Consider the following 25,450-nt stretch of genomic DNA (forward strand, 5'->3'; position numbering starts at 1 on the left):
TTTAGTCAAAAGATTTACTTTTTTTTCTTAACCTGAAATACCTTTCAGGTTTATATCAGAAAGTATAAACTCTATCTCTAAAAATAAAATAAAATAAAATAAACTCCATCTCTTTTACACTTGTTGATTATATAACAATCAAATTTTATGACACAATGTTTTGTTTCTTAATTTTGTATCAGTTATAATGCCCTCAATATGCACTCAACAATATGGACTCAAAAAAGGCTCAACTTTTTGCCATCAATCTTCTGTTCATGCTAGAACATAAAGTCCATGGAAATGGCAGTAGTTATTCTCCTTTCAGAAACTTGAATTACAATATCAATAGTTTATTTGTTTTTATTTGTTTTTTAGTATATTAAACAAAATAGCCTCTAAAAAAAATCTTCCTAAAGTAAATTTTAAGGTCCATCTAGTCAAAGCTATGGTTTTTCCAATAGTCATGTATGGATGTGAGAGGTGGACTAAAGAAAGCTGAGTGCCGAAGAATCAATGCTTTTGAACTGTGGTGTTGGAGAAGACTCTTAAAAGTCTCTTGGACTGCAAGGAGACAAATCAGTCAATCCTAAAGGAAATCAGTCCTGAATATTCATTGGAAGGACTGATGCTGAAGCTGAAACTCCAGTACTTTGGCCATCTCGTGCGAAGAGCTGACTCATTGGAAAAGACCCCGATGTTGAGATAGATTGAAGGTAGTAGGAGAAGGGGACGACAGAGGATGAGATGGTTGGATGGCATCACCAACTCGATGGACATGAGTTTGTGCAAGCTCTGGGAGTTGGTGAAGGACAGGGAAGCCTTGTGTGCTACAGTCCATGGGGTTGCAAAGAGTCAGACATGACTGAGCAACTGAGCTGAACTGAACGGATCATAATGGGTATGTATCTCTCATTTCATATTTGCCTGTCATCCTTTTTTCATTGCCAACTAGTTGTCAAAATATCTGTCCTATACTTAATTGCAAAAATATGTTGTCCACTGCATTCTTCAAATAAATATCTCTTAACAAATTGATAGGAGTAACCAAATAAGGATGGAATGGATATGTTTCTGAAAGTGCTGCCTAGGGAATGGCCTCATTCTTGGTCAAATGTCTTATAAAGAGCCATATTGATTTTGTTATAAGGAACATTTGATATTCTGAAAGGAAATCAATAGGAAGCCCAAATAATTTAGATACTATCTCTTAAATCAATACTAACATATATTGCTTTCCATTAGCCATTTGATGTGACATTTTGAAGTCTATTTTGTGATTTGTATTATTATTGGTTGGTTATAAACATGAAAAAGTAATCTTTTATATACCTTATTTAAAAAGTATAGTTACTTTAAAATATTGGCTCTCATTCTGACTTTGTTAAATAGTCAAAATAAGGATTTTTCCCTGAATTTTGTCTTACTGTTAAATAAATCTCTCTCACAATAAGATAATACTATAGCCATCCATGCTTCCCTTGTGGCTCAGCTGGTAGAGAATCCTCTTGCAATGTGGGAGACCTGGGTTCAATCCCTGGGTTGGGAAGATTCCCCTGGAGAAGGCAAAGGTTACCCACTTCACTATTCTAGCCTGGAGAATTCCATGGACTGTATAGTCCATGGGGCTGCAAAGAGTAAGACACGCCTGAGCTGCTTTCACTTCTTAGCCATCCATGTATAATTTCAAGGTCTGTTTTAGAAATGTGAAGAGAATTTTAGAGTTCAATAATATTTGAAAAGAAAAAATAGGTTAAAAGAAAACAAGTTAATGAAAATCATACCAAAATCATTTTGAAATGACCAAAATACATTTAATGTTTACTTATGTCTATGTTATTATTTAGCAGTCACGATAATTGACTCTTGTTACCACATATTTATTTGTTTCATTAAGCAGAGTGTGTTTGAACTAGTGCACAAAATTACAAAGTTGCTTGGGATTTAGCTGGCTTAAATAGTCTTGGATAATTCATTTATTAAATTATTCAATCATTCTAAGCTCCTTATAACTGATAAGTTATGTTAATACATAATCTTTTAAAATATACACAAATTTGTTAAGTAAGTGTATTTAATATATTTAGATATGGAAAACTCCATGTAATTTAAAAAAATTCTATGATGTCAGATTACATTTTTAATATGAATCCCTGCCTAGCTCTTAGAAAATGTTAATAGTGCCAGCTTATACATGAATAAATAAAAATTGTTAAAATCACATTGTTAAGTTTATTTCTTAATATACTTCTTTTAGTGACTAGTTATGTAGCATGGGATTGGGGCACTGGAGTCCCTCTTATCTAAATGTGAATCATGTCAGTGACTTTTTGACCTTGAACAAGTCTTTTAGCCTTAGAGAGCTTGTTTCCTAGTCTATAAGTGATGAAAAAGCATCACTTACCTCATAGGGTTTTGTGGGGATTTAATTAAATCATATAACTTTAAGATCTTAGAATACAATGGCAAACAGTATTTTTTTTTAATGTAGGTTAAATTTTATTTAATTTTTTTCACTTTTGAATGAATAATCTCTCATTGCTTGTCATAATTTTATTTTTATTTTTTATTTCTTATTTTATTTTATTATTACTATTTTTTAAATTTTATTTTATTTTTAAACTTTACAACATTGTATTAGTTTTACCACATATTAAAATGAATCTGCCACAGGTATATATGTGTTCCCCATCCTGAACCCTCCTCCCTCCTCCCTCCCCATACCATCCCTCTGGGTCATCCCAGTGCACCAGCCCCAAGCATCCAGTATCGTGCATCGAACCTGGACTGACGACTCGTTTCATACATGATATTATACATGTTTCAATGCCATTCTCCCAAATCTTCCCACCCTCTCCCTCTCCCACAGAGTCCGTAAGACTGATCTATACATCAGTGTGTCTTTTGCTGTCTCGTACACAGGGTTATTGTTACCATTTTTGTTTCCATTATACTTAATGACCATAGGGTTTTAATAGGCTATTAAGTATTAGATGATAAACTTTCTCCTCAGCAATGATTTTCAAACACAATGTGAAAAATTTGGGTGTATGTCCCTTACCTTTAGAAGATAATGGCATAGAAATCCACATTGCTTATTCCAATGGTTGTACTGTCTTCTACCACTTCTGTCACCTTCTATCACAGTGATGTGCTGTGGGCTTATAGCAAGCTAGGCGGGAGGCAGAGTGGGACTGAGGCCAGTTTCCCATGGCCACTGTTAACCACAGTCCTGGGAAAGGTGGTTGATTCTGGACTCAATGACACATTATATAAAGTAGTTATTTCAAGTGTTCTAGTCACTCTGTATTTATTCACCACTCTAGACATAGTAACCATATTTGACACCCTAAATTCTTAGAATAAGTTGAAAGGCACTTTCAGCTTTCAGTGAATTCTTACTTGACCTCAAGCAAAATGTATCTGATAATGTGTTAATGTATGAGTGAGTGAGTGGAAGTCGCTCAGTCGTGTCTGACTCTTTGCAACCCCATGGACTTAGTCCATGGAATTCTGGCCAGGATACTGGAGTGGGTAGCCATTCCCTTCTCCAGGGGATCTTCCCAACTCAGGAATCAAACTGGGGTCTCCTGCATCACAGGTGGATTCTTTACCAACTAAGCTATGTGTTAATGTATGTATATGCATAAATATATATGTATGTTTGTATCTGTCGGGGTTCCTCAGAGAACTCAAACCAACAGGAGATATGTATGTCTCTACATATGTATTTATATACATCTTGCTCGCTTGCTCAGTCATGTCCAACACTGTGACCCCATGGACTATAGCCTGCCAGGCTTCTCTGGTCCATGAAATTTTCCAGATAAGAACACTGGAGTGGGGTGCTATTCCTACTCCAGGGAATCTTCCCAACCCAGAGATTGATTCCACATCTTGTGTCTCCTGCATTGCAAGTGGCCTCTTCACAGCTAGTGCCACCTGGGAAGCCCTATTTATTTACATATGCATATGCACATATGGGAGAAGGCAATGGCACCCCACTCCAGTACTCTTGCTTGGAAAATCCCATGGATGGAAGGGCCTGGTAGGCTACAGTCCATGGGGTTACAAAGAGTCGGACATGACTGAGCGACTTCACTTTCACTTTTCACTTTCATGCATTGTAGAAGGAAATGACAACCTGCTCCAGTGCTCTTGCCTGGAGAATCCCAGGGTCAGAGGAGCCTGGTGGACTGCCATCTATGGGGTCGCACAGAGTCGGACATGACTGACGTGACTTAGCAGCAGCAGCAGCACACACATATGAGAGAGAGAGAGAGAGAGGAATGAATGGATGAATATGGGGGAGATTTACAGTGAAGAATTGGCTCATGTGATTATGGACACTGAGAAGACTAGACCCAGGAGAGCTGATAGTATAGCTCCAGTCTGAGTCTGAGTCTAAAGCCAGGAGAAGACTAATGTCCCAGTTCAAAGACAGTCAAGAAGAGAAAAAAAGAATCTTTCTCACTCAGTCTTTTATTCTATTTGGGTCTTCAACAAATTAGATGAGGCTTACCCACATTAGGGAGGGTAGTGTGCTTTACTCAGTCTGTGAGTTAAGTGGATTTACATTTTTAAAAATGATATGTAATCAGAATCCAAATGCAGTTGAGTGTAGGGGGTAGGCAGGTAGCATGATGGGAGACAAAGACGTGCTGTACACAAAAGGGAAGGACTGAAATAAATTGGAGGGCACATTCTTTTTCTGAAGACACTCAATTAAAATTAAATGTCTCCTGCCTAGATATGCCTTCAGACATTTGTCTGTGACATTTGTCTAGATGCTGTTTGGAAAACAAATTTTAGGGTGGTGAATAGGCACTCATGGATTTTTGTGGAAGGCCACTTCAATAATGAAAGCCAAAGTTGATGCAGTTCTAGAAAAAGGATGGCAAAAGAAATAATGAGAAGTGCCTATATTTTAGATATTTTTAAAGTTGTAATCAATAAAACTTAGATTGGGATATGGAGATAGGGGAAAGAAAATAGAAATATTAAGTGTAACTTTCCAGGCTTTTGGATTTATGGTGGTACTTTCTGAGATTGGAAAGAATGGAGAAGAAATAGGTTTGGGGGCCATTTCAGTTTGAATGTGCTTCAGGTACCTATCAAATTTCAGCTGGAGACTTCCAGTAGTTGGGGACATAAATGTAAAAGTCTAGAAACCAGATTAATTTCTATTGCTAGAGTACAATTTTGGAAGTCACCAGTATGGAGCCATGGGATTGGATGAAATTTTTGGAAACATGCTATCAACTGAAAACTGTTGCATAGAGGAGTATACTCAGCAAATGAGACTAGGAGACCAGGAACAGGCAAGGGCTTGGAAGAAAACTCATCAAATGCAGAGTTAGAGAGTCCAGGAGAAGAAAATATTTCAAAAAGGAGGAAGTGGTCAACCCCTAAGAAACTTCCAGGAAATATTCTATGATGACAATAAATAGAAACCTGTATGCAGGTCAGGAAGCAACAGTTAGAACTGGACATGGAACAACAGACTAGTTCCAAATAGGAAAGGAACTCATCAAGGTTGTATATTGTCACCCTGCTTATTTAACTTACATGCAGAGTACATCATGAGAAACGCTGGACTGGAAGAAACACAAGCTGGAATCAAGATTGCTGGGAGAAATATCAATAACCTCATATATGCAGATGACACCACCCTTATGGCAGAAAGTGAAGAGGAACTCAAAAGCCTCTTGATGAAAGTGAAAGTGGAAAGTGAAAAAGTGGGCTTAAAGCTCAACATTCAGAAAACGAAGATCATGGCATCCAGTCCCATCACTTCATGGGAAATAGATGGGGAAACAGTGGAAACACTGTCAGACTTTATTTTTCTGGGCTCCAAAATCACTACAGATGGTGACTGCAGCCATGAAATTAAAAGACGCTTACTCCTTGGAAGGAAAGTTATGACCAACCTAGATAGCATATTCAAAAGCAGAGACATTACTTTGCCAACAAAGGTTCATCTAGTCAAGGCTATGGTTTTTCCTGTGGTCATGTATGGATGTGAGAGTTGGACTGTGAAGAAGGCTGAGCGCTGAAGAATTGAGGCTTTTGAACTGTGGTGTTGGAGAAGACTCTTGAGAGTGCCTTGGACTGCAAGGAGATCCAACCAGTCCATTCTGAAGGAGATCAGCCCTGGGATTTCTTTGGAAGGAATGATGCTAAAGCTGAAACTCCAGTACTTTGGCCACCGCATGTGAAGAGCTGACTCATTGGAAAAGACTCTGATGCTGGGAGGGATTGGGGGCAAGAGAAGAAGGGGACGACAGAGGATGAGATGGCTGGATGGCATCACTGACTCAATGTATGTGAATCTGAGTGAACTCCGGGAGGTGGTGATGGACAGAGAGGCCTGGCGTGCTGCGATTCATGGGGTCGCAAAGAGTTGGACATGACTGAGCGACTGATCTGATCTGATCTGATGAATTGACCAATATGAAGGTCTTTGGAAAACTTGATAAATGACATTACAGTGATGACAGAGGACCAAAGTCAGAAATGTCGAGGTTAAAAAGCGAAAAGGATATGAGGAACTAGAGGTGTACATTTTGAAGATTTTTTCTGAAAAGGAGAAGAGGGAATATCTGGGCATATACTCATGGTAAATAGGAAGTTTTGTTTTATCTTGGCTTTTTACAAAATAAAATATTACAGAATAATATTAGAACAAAAGAATATTGAATAGAAAGGAATCATACAATGAAACAAGGATTAATATCCTTAAGATGTAAAGGAATGCATAAGGGGCATACTGGGCAGAGGTGCTTTGAGAAACAGAGAGATATTTCTGCTCTGTGACAGGAAGACAAAGAATATGTGTATGCATGCATGTGCAGAATATGTGTATAGGTTTAGTTATATTTGTAGATTTGGTGCTAGAAGATGAGGGGGGGTCTCTTTATTTATTTATTTATTTTTTAATTGTAATTTTATTTATTTATTTATTTTAAATTGTATTTTATTTTTAAACTTTACATAATTGTATTAGTTTTGCCAAATATCAAAATGAATCCGCCACAGGTATACATGTGTTCCCCATCCTGAACCCTCCTCCCTCCTCCCTCCCCATACCATCCCTCTGGGTCATCCCAGTGCACTAGCCCCAAGCATCCAGTATCATGCATCGAACCTGGACTGGCATCTCGTTTCATACATGATATTTTACATGTTTCAATGCCATTCTCCTAAATGCTTCCATTTCCTCAGTGAATTATAAAGATGATAAATGGTGATAAATGGGTGAGGGTGTTTTGGAGAACTTAGAAGACAGATTTTGTGAAATCACCCATATAATATTTGGGAAAACGCACTCACTCTGAAATATAATATCAGTAGGATTGTTATGAAGTGTTCTTTTGAGCTTTGTACTGATGAATTAAAATAAGAAAGGTCCACACAATTGTGTGATTTTCTCCACCCTTTCAGGTGATCTTATACAGAACTAAAAGGCTGACCTGGTATATTACTTTCCTACAGCTGCTGTCACAAAGTACCATAAACCTGGTAGCCTAAAGCTACAGAAATTACTATTGTCTCCATTTCTTGAGGCTAGAAGTAAGAAATCAAAGTGGTAACGGGGCCATAAGCCCTCTGAAGCCTTTTTGTTGTTTAGTCGCCAAGTCGTGTCCGACTCTGTATTTCCAGGGATTGCCACACGCCAGGCTTTCCTGTCCTTCACTATCTCTCTCAGAGTTTGCTCAAACTCATGCCCATTGAGTCAGTGATGCCATCCAACCATCTCATCCTCTGTCGTCCCCTTCTTCTCCTGCCCTCAATATTTCCCAGCATCAGGGTCTTTTCCAGTGAGTCGGTGGCCAAAATATTGGAGATTCAGCTGAAACCTTAAAGGGCAAACTTTTCTGGCCTTCTCCTAGATTTTAGTGGTTTACTGACCATCTTTGGTATTCCTTGGTTTGTAGCTGCATAACTTCAACTTCTGCCTTTGTAGTTACATGACATTCTCTGCTTGTTTCTGTCTTTACATGGCTATCTTCTTATAAAGGCACCAGTTACATTAAAATAAGGACCAACCTTACCCCTGTATGATCTCTAATTTATTACTTACATCTGGATGGAAACTATTTCCAAATAAGGTCATATCTGAAATACTGGGGTATAGGATGTCAAAGTGTTTTCTTTGGTAAGGGAACACAGTTCAACCCATAACATACAGGTTAATGTTTTTGCCAAGTGAGTATGACTGAGGGAGAAGCTAGAAGTTAACTGTTCTCTTAGAACTCCAGGGAAGTAAGGTATGCTTTTAGAATTCAATTTCCTTGCTTATAAAATAAAAGAGTTATTCTTGATGATCTTTTAGGTACCTTCCAACCTTAACATTATGTGATGTATCCATCTGTATTCATTTTAGTCTCAGGGAAGTAAAGTTTTCCACTCACTTTAGATAATGTGAAAACTTCTATTTTTCTTGATCTATTTCTACAACACACACACACACGCAAATCTACATGTCCACAAAAAAATGGACATGTAGATTTTGACTTTTTTAGGGTGATCTAAAAAAACAATTAATATAGGTATCACAGTATTCAAATATTTAAGTTGCCTATATATATTCACTGTTATTCATCAGAAAATGGTTATATTGTATTGAATAAAGAAATAAAATGAGCAGAAGTAAAACTCATGGTTGAATTTGGGTCAGCATGCAAACTGTAGCCCTTAAACTGACTATAGAATGGACACTGTTAACCTTGTTTTTATATGATGCAGTAAATTATATGTTGGAGTCCATTGATGTATGCAAATTATAGTTTATTAGAAAAGCTACTTAAGTATTATATACAACAAAAATAATTTATTGTTGTAATTTTTATGATTTCAATATCAATAGAGAAAAGTAAAAAATATTGCAGTTCAGAAAACACATCAGCTACTGAAATGGCCTTATTTTTCAAAGACTGTATCTTGCTTCTAGTTCTGCTTTTAATTTTAAATTATCTAGCTTGCTGAATATCCTTTATTCTGCAGATTAAAAAAAAAAAAGCCTTTTGGATTAACATATTCCCTTTCATCCCAGGAAAAATGCATATATCCTTTTTGATGGATCTGTTATACAAATGACAATGATGCTGTTTGGTTGACTACACTGTATATAACTTACATTCCAAATTATTATAAAAATACTCATATTGAAAGAGCACAAAATTAAAAATAGAGGCAAGTACTTTCCCTGTCCATACAATCACGTGAAACTGGCATTTTCTATAGTGTAGAAAAAATTCATTTTATTCTTTAGACCCTGTGGTATTCTTAAAGTAAAAAAAAAATGCATTAACATGGAATTAAAATAGCTAAACATGATTATTAGCCCTTTCCAAAATGAGAAGTATCCCTTTGTTTTATATTTAATAATGTTGTTGCAAAAATACACACACATGAGAAAAACTGCAGAGTATAAAGTGGTTCCTGTGTCTCCGATGACTATTATGTCCTGGGTCAATCTCCATTCTTTTCTTCTCTAATGTTTAAAGAAAGTTTCAAATATGCATTCCTAGAAGTGCACTTGTTAGTATTTGAGTATTGCATTTCTCTGTGTCCTTGACTCCTCCATAAACCAACCTACATAGAATTCTAAAGTTTTATTTGACTTTTTTAAGGGATAAACTTTTCGAGTATAGGCTTCCACCCCTGCTTACCAGCTCACATGTATTTACTATCTGTCTATAATAATATAACTAAAATATACATGAAAAATAATATATAAAATAGTATAAGCATTTTTATTACAGGAGCACAGTAAATTGACATCACAGTTTTTATTATAATTTTTGCACTTTGTTGATAGTATAAGGTATTAATATATACAGACAAGATAGGAAATCATGTGCTGTGTCCTGCTACCCTCATTTGAAATCTGAGGGAGGAGTCTGGTTAGCCCAGCTCAAGTCACAAGACTTCCTACGTGATATGAGAGGAGTAACGTTCATTACAGATTGTTGTTCCATGAAGTGTGGAATGGGAGAGGGCAGATTGCCAAAGGAAACTTGGTAGAAAAAAAGGGGAGTATAAATGAGATGATGGAAGTCTAAAATAAGCACAAGTCAAGGTACATGTTCAAAGTCCAGCTTTTTCAAATTTAAAATATGAGTAATCACCTTATGTAAATCTATGAAACATGTTTAGCATAGTGCCTGGGACATAGTGTGTATTAATGTCAAGATATTATTATAATTAATATAGTGATTTTTAGTACATGAAACAGTGACTACTGATACACATTTAAGGGCTTCTCTGGTGAAGGCGATGGCACCCCACTCCAGTACTCTTGCCTGGAAAACCCCATGGATGGAGGAGCCTGATGGGCTGCAGTCCATGGGGTGTCGAAGAGTCGGACATGACCGGGCGACTTCACTTTCACTTTTCACTTTCATGCATTGGAGAAGGAAATGGCAACCCACTCCAGTGTTCTTGCCTGGAGAATCCCAGGGATGGGGGAGCCTGGTGGGCTGCCATCTCTGGGGTCACACAGAGTCAGACACGACTGAAGTGACTTAGCAGCAGTAGCAGCAGTAGGTGTCTCAGTGGTAAAGAATTCACATGAAATGCAGGAGATGCAGGAGACGTGGGTTTGATCCCTGGGTTAGGAAGATTCCCCTGGAGGAGGGTATGGCATCTTACTCCAGTATTCTTGCCAGGAGAATCTCACGGACAGAGTAGCCTGGCAGGCTGTAGTGCATGGGGTCACAAAGAGTCAGACACAACTGAGGCAACTAAGCACAGCACAGTAGTCATTTAATGCTTATAAACATACACTTATGCTTGACAGTGAAGTAAGAGAAACAAATCGAAGTTCCTTCTTTTGCAATATATTAGATCATAATTTGTAGTTATTTCTCTGTGTGTGTACACTTACATACATGCATAATCATGGGGGGAGGAAAAGTAGAGAAATAGGTACTTAGCAAGTATACATTATATAAAATAATGTATTTGACCTAGGATCATTATATGAGAATCTGGAAAAAGTGTTTGATTCTAAAATTTTAAGCCAACAACATCTTCAAAGAGACCATAATGAAAATTTGACCACGCACAGTTTTTGATTAGTGGGATAGTGGGAAGGACATAGCAGCAGGAGCAATGGCTAGAGGTATGAACAAGTGTAGAAAGTTCAAAAGATTAAAAGCATGTGTTCATCTATTGCTGCATAAAGGAATTATCACAAATTTAGCAGCTTAAAATATTACCCTTTTTTTTTTTTTTTAATCTCATCATTTTGGTGAGTCAGGAGTCTGAGCATGGTGTAGCTGGGTTCTTAGCTCAGGATCTCACAAGGCTGTAATCCAGGCATCAGCAGAGTGTGTTCTCATCTGGAGGCCTGACTGGGGAAGAAGCCATTTCCATGTGTATTTAGATTATAGGCATACTTAATTTTCTGTGGTTGTTTGACTAAGGTGCTCATTTTCTTGCTGGTTGTTAGCCAAGACTACAGTCAGCTTCCATGTGGCCCTCTTCATAGATGACCTCACAACATGGCAGCTTTCTTCTTCAGAGCCAAGGAAAAAAACTCTCTTTTGCTGGTCTTATATAATGTAATGGTGAGAGCTATTTCCTATTGTTTTTGCAGTCAAAGCTTGTGATGTCCCATCATGTTTGCCATATGTGCTGGTGAGAAGAGAGTCATATGACATGAGAGGCAATGACATGAAGGCGTGGATCATGGGGGATCTTCATAGGAAGTTTACACAGGGCAATTCAATGAAGCTTGGAGTAGGAATTAGTCATGAGGAGAAAAAACAGTAACCAGAAGCCATACCATGAAAGGTCTTGAATTTTTTCTAAGAGATTTGAACATTATTTTATAGGAAATTGAGCATCAGTGGGAAGTTTTAAGCAAGTAAGTGGCAAAATCAGATCTGTGTTTGGGAAAGACAACACTGCCACGAAACTGAAGAATGGGTTGGAGTAGGGACAAAAGGGAAACAGGGAGATAAGTAAAATGCAGGGCTATAAGGAACCAGCAAGAGTGGGAATGGGAATGGAAGATTAGTCATAGAAGATGCAATATTTTGAATTTAAAAATGTAATTCAAATTTGGGCCTGAATACATCAATAAAAAGAAATGCTTGCCTCAAATATTTTCCTCTCTAATGAATGACATTTAAAAATTTCACTGATGTATAGAACAGTCTTATGGACTCTGTGGGAGAGGGAGAGGGTGGGAAGATTTGGGAGAATGACATTGAAACATGTAAAATATCATGTAAGAAACGAGTTGCCAGTCCAGGTTCGATACACGATACTGGATGCTTGGGGCTAGTGCACTGGGATGACCCAGAGGGATGGTATGGGGAGGGAGGAGGGAGGAGGGTTCAGGATGGGGAACACATGTATACCTGTGATGGATTCATTTTGATATTTGGCAAAACTAATACAATTATGTAAAGTTTAAAAATAAAATAAAATTAAAAAAAAATAAAAATTTCATTTAAAATGTTTATAATATCCAGTCACTTGACATTAAAGGTCCTTTAAAAAGTGAATGATTTGAGTTTTCAGTGTACTATTGTTAATAATGTATTATGTGTTGCTTAAATACCACAAAATTTACATACTTAATAAACAATATTGTATTTAGCTATTTTATTTTATTTTAAAATGTGAATATTTTAATGATATTTTACTTATGAAAGACAGATTAGAATTTTGTGAATCTATTGGCTATGCACGATTCATTTTGGCACATAAATTAGTAGTTCACATATTTGGCCCACTTGTATTTCATCTTTAGATTTGGGGGATCATTTTGCAACTGAAACCATTTACCCTTGAAATCCAGAAATAAGCACAAATATTGTACGTGAATTGCCACATTGCCCCTTTAATTCAGATAGCATTTCATTTTCCCTTTGAAGGCTAATGTTCCTTTGTCTTGCATATGCTGTGAGGTCCTATGCTGACAGCAATGCTGAATACTAAAACCATCTGTCAGGACCCAGGGGAGTTAGCTATTATTCACTGCTTCCTCATGGTGTAAGGTCAATACTACAACAAGGTATGTTTCAATAAATATGCAGTGAGAAGAGAAATTGTCTCAAAGTAAGAACTACCAGCTGTCAATACAATTAGTGACAAAAGAGCAGGGAAGTAGCCTTGAGGGTCTGCAGATTCATTTGGGAATTGATTTCCATGGGTTCTGAGCTTTATTCTGCAGAAAGTCTTTTAACAGAAAAAAAATATGTGTTGAAAGTGGCATCTTTTAAAATACTGTCTTTCTACGCAATCTCTAAAGCATTATTGTTACAGCGTACCCTTTGTTGTTGGCAGATATGACTGTATGGTATGATGTATATAATCTTTTTTCTCCAAGAGAAAAAAGGCTTATTGTGTTTAAAAAAGAACAAAGAAAGGAGAGATTTGAGTTCAGCCATCTGTGACACTGGCTGTAGGTTAACAATATTGTCATTGGAGCCCTGATTCCTGAGATAATTAATTCTAAATAGACTAAGTTAAGTATTAATGACTTTCAAGAGTAGGGAAGCAGGGTGAAACATATGTCACTCCAGCATTAAATATACTGGTTTTTTTTCCCCTCAAAGTGCATTAGTCCATTGCCTTGTTTTGAGGTTGTTTAATATTTTTAAGAAAGAATAATGAAAAATATTCAAGGTCAAATAATGATATACTGTCCCAATCTTAAATATCAAGAATCTAATGGTGTCTCTATTCTTTTATTCTTTTCTTGAGTATAATTAATATTTTGGTACAGACCTATGTAGTTTCCACTTTCCTTGAAAATTATAAGCAAATATTCTTGGCAAATTATAACCAAATGTCAGGCTCATACCTAAGGTATTCTACACAAAATAGATTATTTTGGCTCAAATGATAAATACTTTAAAAGGAATAAAGAGTGTGTCCCAGATGTTTAGAGGCAGCAAAGTACCAAGTAACAAGGTATTTGTTCATTAATATGGCAATGTCAACTTAAAAATTTGTCACAACCTAGGAGCTGAGAGTTGTATTTTATTTTGTGGTAATTTTTTTTTTTTTTTTTTAAGATTTCAAGCCCAAGGGACAGCATCTCAAGGACCCTGAGGGAACCGTCCAGAGGAGGTGAGGGGAGAAGTCAGGTTATATAGAAGTTTGCAGCAAATGGAAGGTAGTCCAAACATCAAAATACCATTATGATTTAAGGAAACCCAGATATTCCAAGTAAGGGATTTAGTGCTTTTCTGTAAATGGGAAGGTACAAGAGTCTGGGCTTACTGAAACCATTACTTTCATAAGCACTTCGCCTGTCTGGGGCCAGTATCCCATTCTCACACCCTGTGCTTCCATTCCTTACTCTAGGGAATGCCTTCAGTCTGATGGCTGTTGTGATTGCCTGCAGGAGCACCTTCGACCCCATGGACTGTGGCCCACAGGGCTCCATGTTCATGGGATTTCCCAGGCAAGACTCCTGGAGGAGGTTGCCATTTCCTTCTCCAAAGGGTCTTCCTTACCCAGGGAATGAACTCACATCTCTTGAGTCGCCTGCATTGGCAGATGGGTTCTTTACCCTGAAGACTGTTGGCTCAGGTATTCTCTCCTTCCTGAATTCCCTTAGGGCTCACTGGCTCATACCTGAGGGCTGTAATTGCTGATGCCTGTGACATCTTTCTTTAGATATGGCAGAAAATACTCCATTTCATAGGGGAAAGGGTTAAAAACAAATAGAAATTGCTGTGAGTTTTCTTGAAACTACAGTGTGCCTAGACTATTATTTCCTAGTTGTTCTTTTCATAATGACAAGCAAAAATAAAAAATAAAAGGTTTAATTTTCTCTATTGAAAATAAGAGTTTTTCCCCCTACTTTTCTTTTTCTTAGAGCATTTACTTTAAACGTACTTGTAGTATTTCTCCTCTCTTTGAAAACTACCTACATCTTTTGTTGGCCTTGTGACTCAGAAATATTTTTCTCAGGATCTGGGCACCATCTTTTTGAAATAAAATCAATAGGAAAGATAGCTTCTGTGGGAAAGTTTGAATCTAACTGTAGTGGGAATGTTATTCCAGGTTGCAAAACAACCTTCTGTCAAAAAATGTTGTTGTTGAGTCACTAGTTGTATCTATTTGTGAGCCCATTGACTGCAGCATGCCAGGCTTCCCTGTCCTTCACTATCTCTCAGAGTTTGCTCAAACTCATGACCATTGAGTCAGTGATGCCAACCAACCATCTCCTCCTCTGTCGCCCCCTTCTCTTCCTGCCCTCAATCTTTCCCAGCATCAGGGTCTTTTCCAATGAGTCAGCTCTTCAATTCAGGTGGCCAAGGTACGGAAGCTTCAGCTTCAGCATTTATCCTTCCAATGAATATTCAGGGTTGATTTCCTTTAGGAATGACTGATTTAACCTCCAGTTAGAACTGGACATGGAATAACAAACTGGTTCCAAATAGGAAAAGGAGTACGTCAACGCTGTATTTTGTCACCCTGCTTATTTAACTTCTGTGCAGAGTACATCATGAGAAACGCTGGACTGGAAGAAACACAAGCTGGAATCAAGATTGCCGGGAGAAATATCAATAACCTCAGATATGCAGATGACACCACCCTTATGGCAGAAACTGAGGACGAACTCAAAAGCCTCTTGATGAAAGTGAAAGTGGAGAGTGAAAAAGTTGGCTTAAAGCTCAACACTCAGAAAATGAAGATCATAGTATCTGGTCCCATCACTTCATGGGAAATAGATGGGGAAACAGTGGAAACAGTGTCAGACTTTATTTTGGGGGGCTCCAAAATCACTGCAGATGGTTACTGCAGCCATGAAATTAAAAGACGCTTACTCCTTTGAAGGAAAGCTATGACTAACCTAGATAGCATATTCAAAAGCAGAGACATTACTTTGCCAACAAAGGTCTGTCTAGTCAAGGCTATGGTTTTTCCAGTGGTCATGTATGGATGTGAGAGTTGGACTGTGAAGAAGGCTGAGTGCTGAAGAATTGATGCTTTTGAACTGTGGTGTTGGAGAAGACTCTTGAGAGTCCCTTGGACTGCAAGGAGATCCAACCAGTCCATTCTGAAGGAGATCAGCCTTGGGATTTCTTTGGAAGGAATGATGCTAAAGCTGAAATTCCAGTACTTTGGCCACCTCATGCGAAGAGTTGACTCATTGGAAAAGACTGTGATGCTGGGAGGGATTGGGGGCAGGAGGAGAAGGGGACAACAGAGGATAAGATGGCTGGATGGCATCACTGACTCGATGGACGTGAGTCTGAGTGAACTCCGGGAGTTGGTGATGGACAGGGAGGCCTGGCGTGCTGCGATTCATGGGGTAGCAAAGAGTTGGACACAACTGAACGACTGAACTGTACTGAACTGATTTAACCTCCTTGCTCTCCAAGGGACTCTCAAGAGACTTCTCTAGCACTACAGTTTGAAAGCATCAATTCTTTGAACCTCAACAGCAATAGACTCCTTTTCCAAATAGGAAAAGGAGTATATCAAGGCTATATATTGTTACGCTGCTTATTTAACTTATATGCAGAGTACATCATGAGAAACACTGAGCTCGAGGAAGCACAAGCTGGAATCAAGATTGCCAGGAGAAATATCAATAACCTCAGATATGCAGATGACACCACCCTTATGGCAGAAACTGAGGACGAACTCAAAAGCCTCTTGATGAAAGTGAAAGTGGAGAGTGAAAAAGTTGGATTAAAGTTCAACATTCAGAAAACTAAGATCATGGCATCTGGTCCCATCACTTCATGGGAAATAGATGGGGAAACAGTAGAAACAGTGTCAGACTTTATTTTTTTGAACTCCAAAATCACTGCAGATGGTTACTGCAGCCATGAAATTAAGACGCTTACTCCTTGGAAGAAAAGTTATGACCAACCTAGATAGCATATTCAAAAGCAGGGACATTACTTTGCCAACAAAAGTCCGTCTAGTCAAGGCTACGGTTTTTCCAGTGGTCATATATGGATGTGAGAGTTGGACTGTGAAGAAAGCTGAACACCAAAGAATTGATGCTTTTGAACTGTGGTGTTGGAGAAGACTCTTGAGAGTCCCTTGGACTGCAAGGAGGTCCAACCAGTCCATCCTAAAGAGATCAGTCCTGGGTGTTCTTTGGAAGGACTGATGCTAAAGCTGAAACTCCAGTACTTTCATCACCTCATGTGAAGAGTTGACTCATTGGAAAAGACCCTGATTCTGGGAGGGATTGAGGGCAGGAGGAGAAGGGGATGACAGAGGATGAGATGGCTGGATGGCATCACTGACTCAATGGACATGAGTTTGAGCAGACTCTGGGAGTTGTTGATGGACAGGGAGGCCTGGCGTGCTGCAATTCATGGGGTCGCAAAGAGTCAGACACGACTGAGCAACTGAATTGACTGACTGACTGACAGCCTTCTTTATGGTCCAACTCTCACATCCATACATGACTACTGGAAAAACCATAGCTTTGAACAGACAGACCTTTATCCACAAACTGACGTCTCTGCTTTTGAATATGCTCTCTAGGTTTGTCATAGCTTTTCTTCTAAGGAGAAAGCATCTTTTAGCTTCATGGCTGCAGTCACCATCTGCAGTGATTTTGGAGCCCAAGAAAAGGAAACCTGCCACTGTTTCCATTTTTCCCCATCTATTTGCCATGAAGTGATGGGACTAGATGCCATGATCGAGCATTTTGAATGTTGAGTTTTAAGCTAGCTTTTTCACTCCTCTTTCACTTCTATCAAGATGCTCTTTAGTTCCTCTTAGGTTTCTGCCATTAGAGTGGTATCATCTGTGTATCTGAGGTTGTTGATGTTTTCCTTGCAAGATTCCAGCTTGTGATTCATCCAGCCTGGCATTTCACATGATGTACTCTGCAAAGAAGTTAGATAAGGAGGGTGACGATACACATCCTTGATGTACTTTTTTCTCAATTTGGAATCAGTCCGTTGTTCCATGTCTGGTCCTAGTTGTTGCTTCTTGACCTGCATACAGATTTCTCATGAGGCAGATAAGGTGGTCTGGTATTCCCGTATCTTGAAGAATTTTCCACAGTTTGCTGTGATCCACACAGTTAAATGCATTAGTGTAGTCAGTGAAGCAAAAGTAAATGTTTTTTTCTGGAATTCCCTTGCTTTTTCTATGATCCAACGGATGTTGGCAATTTGATCTCTGGTTCCTCTGCCTTTTCTACATCCAGCCTGTACATCTGGAAGCTCTCAGTTCATGTACTGTTGGAACCTAACTTGAAGGATTTTGAGCATTACCTTGCTAGCATATGAAATGAATGTAACTCTGTGGTAGTTTGAACATTCTTTAACATTGTTCTTCTTTGAGATTGGAATGAAAACTGACCTTTTCCAGTCCGGTGACAATTGCTGAGTTTTCCAAATTTGCTGGCATATTGAGTGTAGCACTTTAACAGCATCATCTTTTAGGATTTTAAGTGGCTCAGCTGGAATTCCATCACCTCCACTAGCTTATGTCTTGTAATGAAATAGGACAAGTTTATTTTTCCTCAGGATAAAGCCAGTAAACTGATGCAGATGGTCATCCCTATTACCAGGTAGAGTTAGCATAAATTATTCATAACAAAAATGCTGTCAAGTCATCTTACTTGATGCTTTATCATTATTGATCTTGAGAAATGTATGTAATGAGCTGTATCTGCTTGGCTTTTAAGAAAGGAAGATTTCTATATGTCTTTCCAATTTATTACCAGTCTATGGAATGCATTACATTTTGTTTTTTTGTTTATTTATAATATAACTGCTTTTGGACTCATTACCTTTGTGGAGAGGTTTTCTATGTTGAGATAAGTTTTTCTCTCTCTCTCTCTTTTTTTTTTTTTTGAGGGGGTACTGTTGTTTTGCATGTGTGTGTGTGTGCTTTCTTTATTAAAAAAATTATATTTCTGCCAATAATTTCTTTCCCTTTTCAATAGAAGACATTAAAGATAAGAATTGTTTAGAACATAGCACTTATTTATTTATACTCACTAAATATGCCAAGAATATTTGTGCATTATTTTTTGTTTGTTCATTCCTGACAATACATGTGTTTTGAGTATTTAAATCAGATAAACAATTGTACTTGCTTAGAAAGAACTTCAGAGTATGGCTTACTGTAAAGACATGATGGAAATATTATAACTAACCTAATGCATGTTATGGATTCTGTCAAAAAGTGTCTTTTGTGTTTCTTGTGTGTATTCTAGAGGCATTAAGATTTTCATAAAATTTATATTTTGTAATTCCAAGGCATTCACATATAAACTTTTGAAGAAACTCTCATATTCTGAAAATGAGTTAAATATATGTATTGTTTTCATGACAAATCTTTACTTTCTTGAATAACCTACCTATGCTGGTGCTGCTGCTAAGTCGCTTCAATCCTGTCCGATTCTGTGTGACCCCATAGACGGCAGCCCACCAGGCTCCCCCGTCCCTGGGATTCTTCAGGCAAGAATACTGGAGTGGGTTGCCATTTCCTTCTCCAATACGTGAAAGTGAAAAGTGAAAGTGAAGTCGCTCAGTCGTGTCCGACTCTTCGTGATCCCATGGACTGCAGCCTACCAGGCTCCTCTGTCCATGGGATTTTCCAGGCAAGAGTACTGGAGTGTGGTGCCATCACCTTCTCCAATGCACTTTTTCTCACAAGAATATCATGCTATGATTATGTTGAAATTGATATGGTGCTTTTAATAGAGTATGTAAACTGGTATGATGCTTAAAGGTAGCAGCTCTGGAGTTACATTTTCTAACATAAAATCCTAGCTTTACTCTCTGTTATTGGTGTAAATACTAATGAACTTCTTGATCTCTAGGCTTCAGCTTCTTCATTAATACAAGAGAAATGTGTTTTAAGTCAGGCTTCCTATAAGGAGACTTTGTTGCAGAGATTTGCTTTCAAGAGATGTATTGGAGATTGCTCACAGGTATATCACCTCTAAGGAAATGAAGGAACAAAATTGAAGTGAAAAGAATTCTTAGCTGATGCTAGGTAGGTCTAGAGCTAGAGTGTTGCTTCAGAAGTAACCTAAAGGAGCACAAGCCACATGGGCTGTGACGCCAGGTCACTGACCGCTCCATCGATGTGGACTCTCCCCCAAGAGGGGCATGAACTTGGGTGAGGTGGTCTCTCTGGCTACAGAACATGTTGTGGAGAAACAATCAGGTCCAAAGATTTAGCAGGCTTCATTCCAGCAGCTGAAGGGATAAATGCCTTGGTCCGGAAAGAGGGCTATAGGTGACTCCATCTGGACAGCTTAACATAGCATCCACTACAGAAAGATCCTCTGTCCATGGGATTTTCCAGGCACTCCATGCCACTGGAGTGGAGTGCTGCTGCCTACTCCTTCAGAAAGATATTACTATTTATATATTTTTTTGTTTAAGATTTGGATGGAATAGTAGACTCAATGGACATGAGTTTGAGCAAACTCAGGGAGACAGTGTGGATGGGGAAGCCTGGTGTGCTGCAGTCCATGGATCACAAAGAGTTGGACAGGACTGAGCAAGTGAATAACAACAAAGATTGAAGAGATCATTGTATGCCCTTTGCTCATACACAATAAATACACTAAAAATGTTAGCTTGTTAAATAATTTCCCATTTTAGGTAGTTCATTTATTTATGTTAAAGTGAAGATTATGTCTGAAATATACAGTTGGCTTACTAAAACTTTTATTACACAATTATTCTAGGAAATTTTCTTTGGGGATGATTTTTCAACTTTCATGGTGGATTTAAAATTTTCTTCTAATCATTACACAATTTTTATACTCTACAGGAGCTTTACACATTTTGACCCAGATTGTTGCAAAGATCTTCAAATTCTGACAATTCTTTAAAGAGGACAAAATAAGACAGAATATCAATGATTTGCTCCTGGATTGATGGCAATTCATTGCGTTGTTATATAGCCATCCCTTAAGGATGGGCCTGTATTACAATAAGTTTTTGTTATTTAAATAAGTACTAAGACTAATTACTCAGTGGAGCACTCTTCATCAGTGGAATCATCTAAAAAGGTATTATACATATTTCAATTTATCTTTGGAATTTTCTGTACAGCTAGTTTCCTACCCATAAACACACAAAATTTAAGATTAATATTCAGTAAGACTTCATTTTGGACATAAACTGTTCCATCTTACTGGCAGTTATTTTCAAATCATAGTTAAAATAGTTTTTCTATTGTGGTTTTTAAATCAAATGAATTTACTAGAAGCAAGATTCAACACAAAGTGAACATGAATATCATCTCTCTTAAATGGGAGGTGGCATGGTGTAGTGACTTTGAGGCTGATGAATTTGGTTTAAAATTCTTACCTTGCTACTTATGCAGTATGTGCCATCTTGAGCAATTGATTGTATCTCTTATGGCCCAACTTTCCTCATCTGTGAAAAAGACATAAAAATACACCCATCATTTGTTTTTGGTGAAGATGCTATCAGATGGTGAATTTACATGAAACAAGCAGAACAGTGTATTCAATATAGACTTTTGTAAGTGATGGTTGATTCTACTAACAGCTATTAAAATGACCCAGCCCCTGAGGACAATTTTTAAGAGAAATTCTAGAAAAAGTTAAAGTTTTAATAATGGGAAAAATTACTGAAGTAAATATTTAGCCGCTGAAAGTGACTGCTTTGAAAAGAAAGCTACCCATCCAAAGGTATATATATTGGGATTAAAAAAAAAATTGCACTACTTAAAGGCACAATTGCTGCAAAGTGTTTTATCCTCTGACAGCTGGATTTTCCCTAGAGGAGTGAAATGAAATTTGAGACTTTTGTCACTAGATGGCAAACTTTAATATAATCACACAAATTCTTTCCTTTAAAAAATGTGTCAAATCAGCATTTTTATTAAATAGGAGAAATTCCCCTCCCCTGCACTAGTGATGAATCTTAGTAGTATATAAAAAACTTAACACTTATAAAATACTAATAAATATTAAGAGCTTAACCCTATACAAATCACATAAAAATGTTACATCAAGTTTAAAGCTAGGATATAATGTAAATGTACTTGAGGGTAATCAGTTTTATTTCTTTGAATAATTTTTCTGTGACACTATTAAGCTCACTCTAGTTTGTTTACCTACTATATGCCTCTCCTATATGAAGACTTCTGAAAGATCCCTTCAGGAGAAAAAAAATAAAGAAAATTCTCTCAGCTTTGAGACTTCTTCTGAAAGTCAGGAATCTTGCTGTGATTCTTCAAGATTTTTATCTTTTTATCCTTTAATTAAATAATCAAGAAACCTCTAGACTCATCTCTATATGATATAGTTATACCACTGACTGCCTTCACTACATTTGGGAGAAATGCACAGGAGATTGATTTTTCTTTCCCATTCTGGTTTGTATATTACGGCAAAAAAAAAAAAATCCCCAGAAGAGTTCTTTGTACCTTTATTCTGTTGCCTGTGTCTTGGCTGGCCTTCCCAGGTGGTGCTAGTGATAAAGAACCTGCCTGCCAATGCAGGAAACATAAGAGGTGTGGGTTCGATCCCTGGGTTGGGAAGATCCCCTGGGGAGGACATGTCCACCCACTCCAGTATTCTTGCCTGGAGAATCCCATGGACAGAGGAGCCTGGTGGGCTACAGTCCATGGGGTTGCACAGTCAGACATGACTGAAGTGACTTAGCATACACACACGTGTCTTATCTGGTGAATGCACACACAAAGAATATGTTATGGACATGTAACTACAGAAAGTAATGGTAATTTCCACTGTGTTCATGTGGAATTGGAAGACTGATCATTTTATTATTATGTCCCTTCCTGCTTCATTTTGCTGCTAACAAATGTAAAGGTTGTTTAAATTAATTGCTGTTATTTAGCAACTACTTGAAGCATAAACTGTATTCAACTAAACCAGTTAGAAGAGAAAGACAGGTATACACATATTTCTATCCATCTATCATCTATCTGTCTATCTGTCTAATCTATCTAGCATAGCATAAACTGAAATTAATTCAAGTAATGCCATTCCATAATTATGTAGTTTTTTATTTTCTAGTCAAAGAACTAGATTTTGCATTTATCCCTGTTGAATTTTGTTTTGATAACATTAGCTCATCATTTCAACCTAAGAGCAAATATATAGATTCTTTAGTTCAACAGTTAGAAAACTATGGCCTGTATGCACACTGCCTACTTTTGCCAATAAAATTTTATTGGAACACAATCACATGCTTTCATTTACGGAATTCCTATTGCTGCTCTTACATCACAATGGCAGAGTTGAATAGTTGCAAAAGAGATCTCATGACCTTGGAAAGCCTTAAATATTTACCATCTGGCCCTTTACAGAAAAAAGGTCATAGTCAAAGTTCATATCTAATCCAACCTGTTAACTATTTTTCCATATAAAATATATAAGTAATAAGTAAATGTGTTTAAAAAAATTAGTGGACTAACAATTTAAAGATGGAAAGAGATCAACTCATTACTACGAAAAACAAAAGTATATTTTTATTTTTACTGGCCTGAAAATAAGTGACTAAAACTATTAGCAGTAATAATAATTTTTGACTGTTGATTCATCTCTCCCTAGCATCTTGACCCTAAAGAAGCTTCTACCACACAGAATGGTCCACTGAATGCTATCAGCTTTGTAATCCAACACTCTTCTCTTAAATTCATTTCTAGGGTCAGTCTAGACAGGGCCTGAGCTGCAGATGATTTAGAGGCCTTTCTTGGGATAAATAATTTAAATATAAAACAAATAATAAAAATGTACCTTGGATAAATATTCTAAATGTAGCTAAAGAAGAAAAAATGAGGAAAATTTCAACAAATTGCAAATTTTAGAGTTGAAGAATATAAGTAGCAAAAAAAATCCAAAAAAATGGCACGTATGAAAAAAATCACCCTTTAATAATTTCTATTTCATACCTTTAGTTGTGATTACTTCTTTTCATGAGAATGATTTTGTAATATAATTTTTAGAGAGACACCAGAAAAAATTTTTTTCCAGTGTAAATTTCTAAAAATTTGGTTTTAGTGTTAATAGCTTATAAAAGTAAATATCAACTTTCCAAATTGTAGTTTGTAATATGCATGCTGAGTTTCTCAGTCATGTCCAACTCTTTGTGTCCCCATGGACTGTAGCCCCCTAGGTTCCTCTGTCCATGGGATTCTCCAGGCAAGAATACTGGAGTGGATTGCCATTTCTTCTTCCAAGGGATCTTCCTGATCCAGGGATTGAACCTGAGTCTCCTGTATTGGCAGGCAGATTCTTTACCACTAAGCCACCTGGGAAGTCATAGTTGGTAACAGCAACTGAGGTTTTAAATTGCCATATATGGAGAAACCTGTATCAAATTTCTTTCATACACAAGCAAACTGTTTAATTGCTTTAAACACCAATTGAGGTTTTGCTTAAGGTTTAAATAGCACTGTGTAATTTTTCTGTGTACTCACCATCTATATTTATCCAGTTGCAAATGCTATAGGCTACTTTAGTATCTCAGTGTGGTCATTGGCCCAGCACTTTTGTGTCAGGGTTCATGTAGGTGGTAGGAATATTCCTGGAAAACATTTTTATATTAGAACAGCTAAATGTGACTGCAAAACACATACCTGTGCCACAGTAATCCTGATGTAATTTTTACTGGTCTCATTTTCACTTTATGTTGAATTCAGCACCACATGGCATGAAGGACCGTGAAACAAAGGGTTGGAAAGCATAACATATTTTTAAAAGGGTGAACTTAAATAATTGTGGTTGGAGTATCTTATTATGATTTTTTAAACTATAATCACAGTTATTAACACATGGCTATAACACCATCCAGGACTTTCCTGATGACTCAGTGGTAAAGAGTCCTTCTGCAATACAGGTGATACAAGTTCCATCCCTGCTTTGGAAAGATCCCCTGGAGGAGGAAATGGCAATCCACTCCATTATTCCTGCCCAAAAAGTCCCATGGGCAGAGGAGCCTGGCAGGCTGCAGTCCATGGGGTCTGGGGTTGCAAAGAGTTGGACACGACTGAGTGACTGAGCATGCATATTGCCGCATCCTGGGGGTTCCAGAAGGCAGACAAGTGAGAAAGCCCTAAAGTTGATGCTTCATTGGCTTCAAATGAGATTAACCTTGCTCATTCTCTTCTTCTCCAGCCTACAATCCATAACCAATTATTGGAATCTTTGACTTATTAATACGCCCTTTCTCTTCTCTTGCTGTTGCTACTGCTGCTAAGTCTTCAGTTGTGTCTGACTCTGTGCGACCCCATAGATGGCAGCCCACCAGATTCCTCTTTCCCTGGGATTCTCCAGGCAAGAAGACTGGAGTGGGTTGCCATTTCCTTCTCCAATACATGCATGCATGCTAAGTCACTTCAGTCGTGTCTGACTCTGTGCAACCCTATGGACAGCAGCCCTCCAGGCTCCTCTGTCCACAGGATTCTCCACTGGAGTGGGTTGCCATTTCCTTCTCCCTCTTCTCTTGCTATACAATATTAACTTGGCTGAGCCATAGATCCGGTAAATCCA

The sequence above is a fragment of the Bos taurus genome, chromosome 6 (assembly GCF_002263795.3).
Source record: "Bos taurus isolate L1 Dominette 01449 registration number 42190680 breed Hereford chromosome 6, ARS-UCD2.0, whole genome shotgun sequence".
NCBI classification, from domain to species: Eukaryota; Metazoa; Chordata; class Mammalia; order Artiodactyla; family Bovidae; genus Bos; species Bos taurus.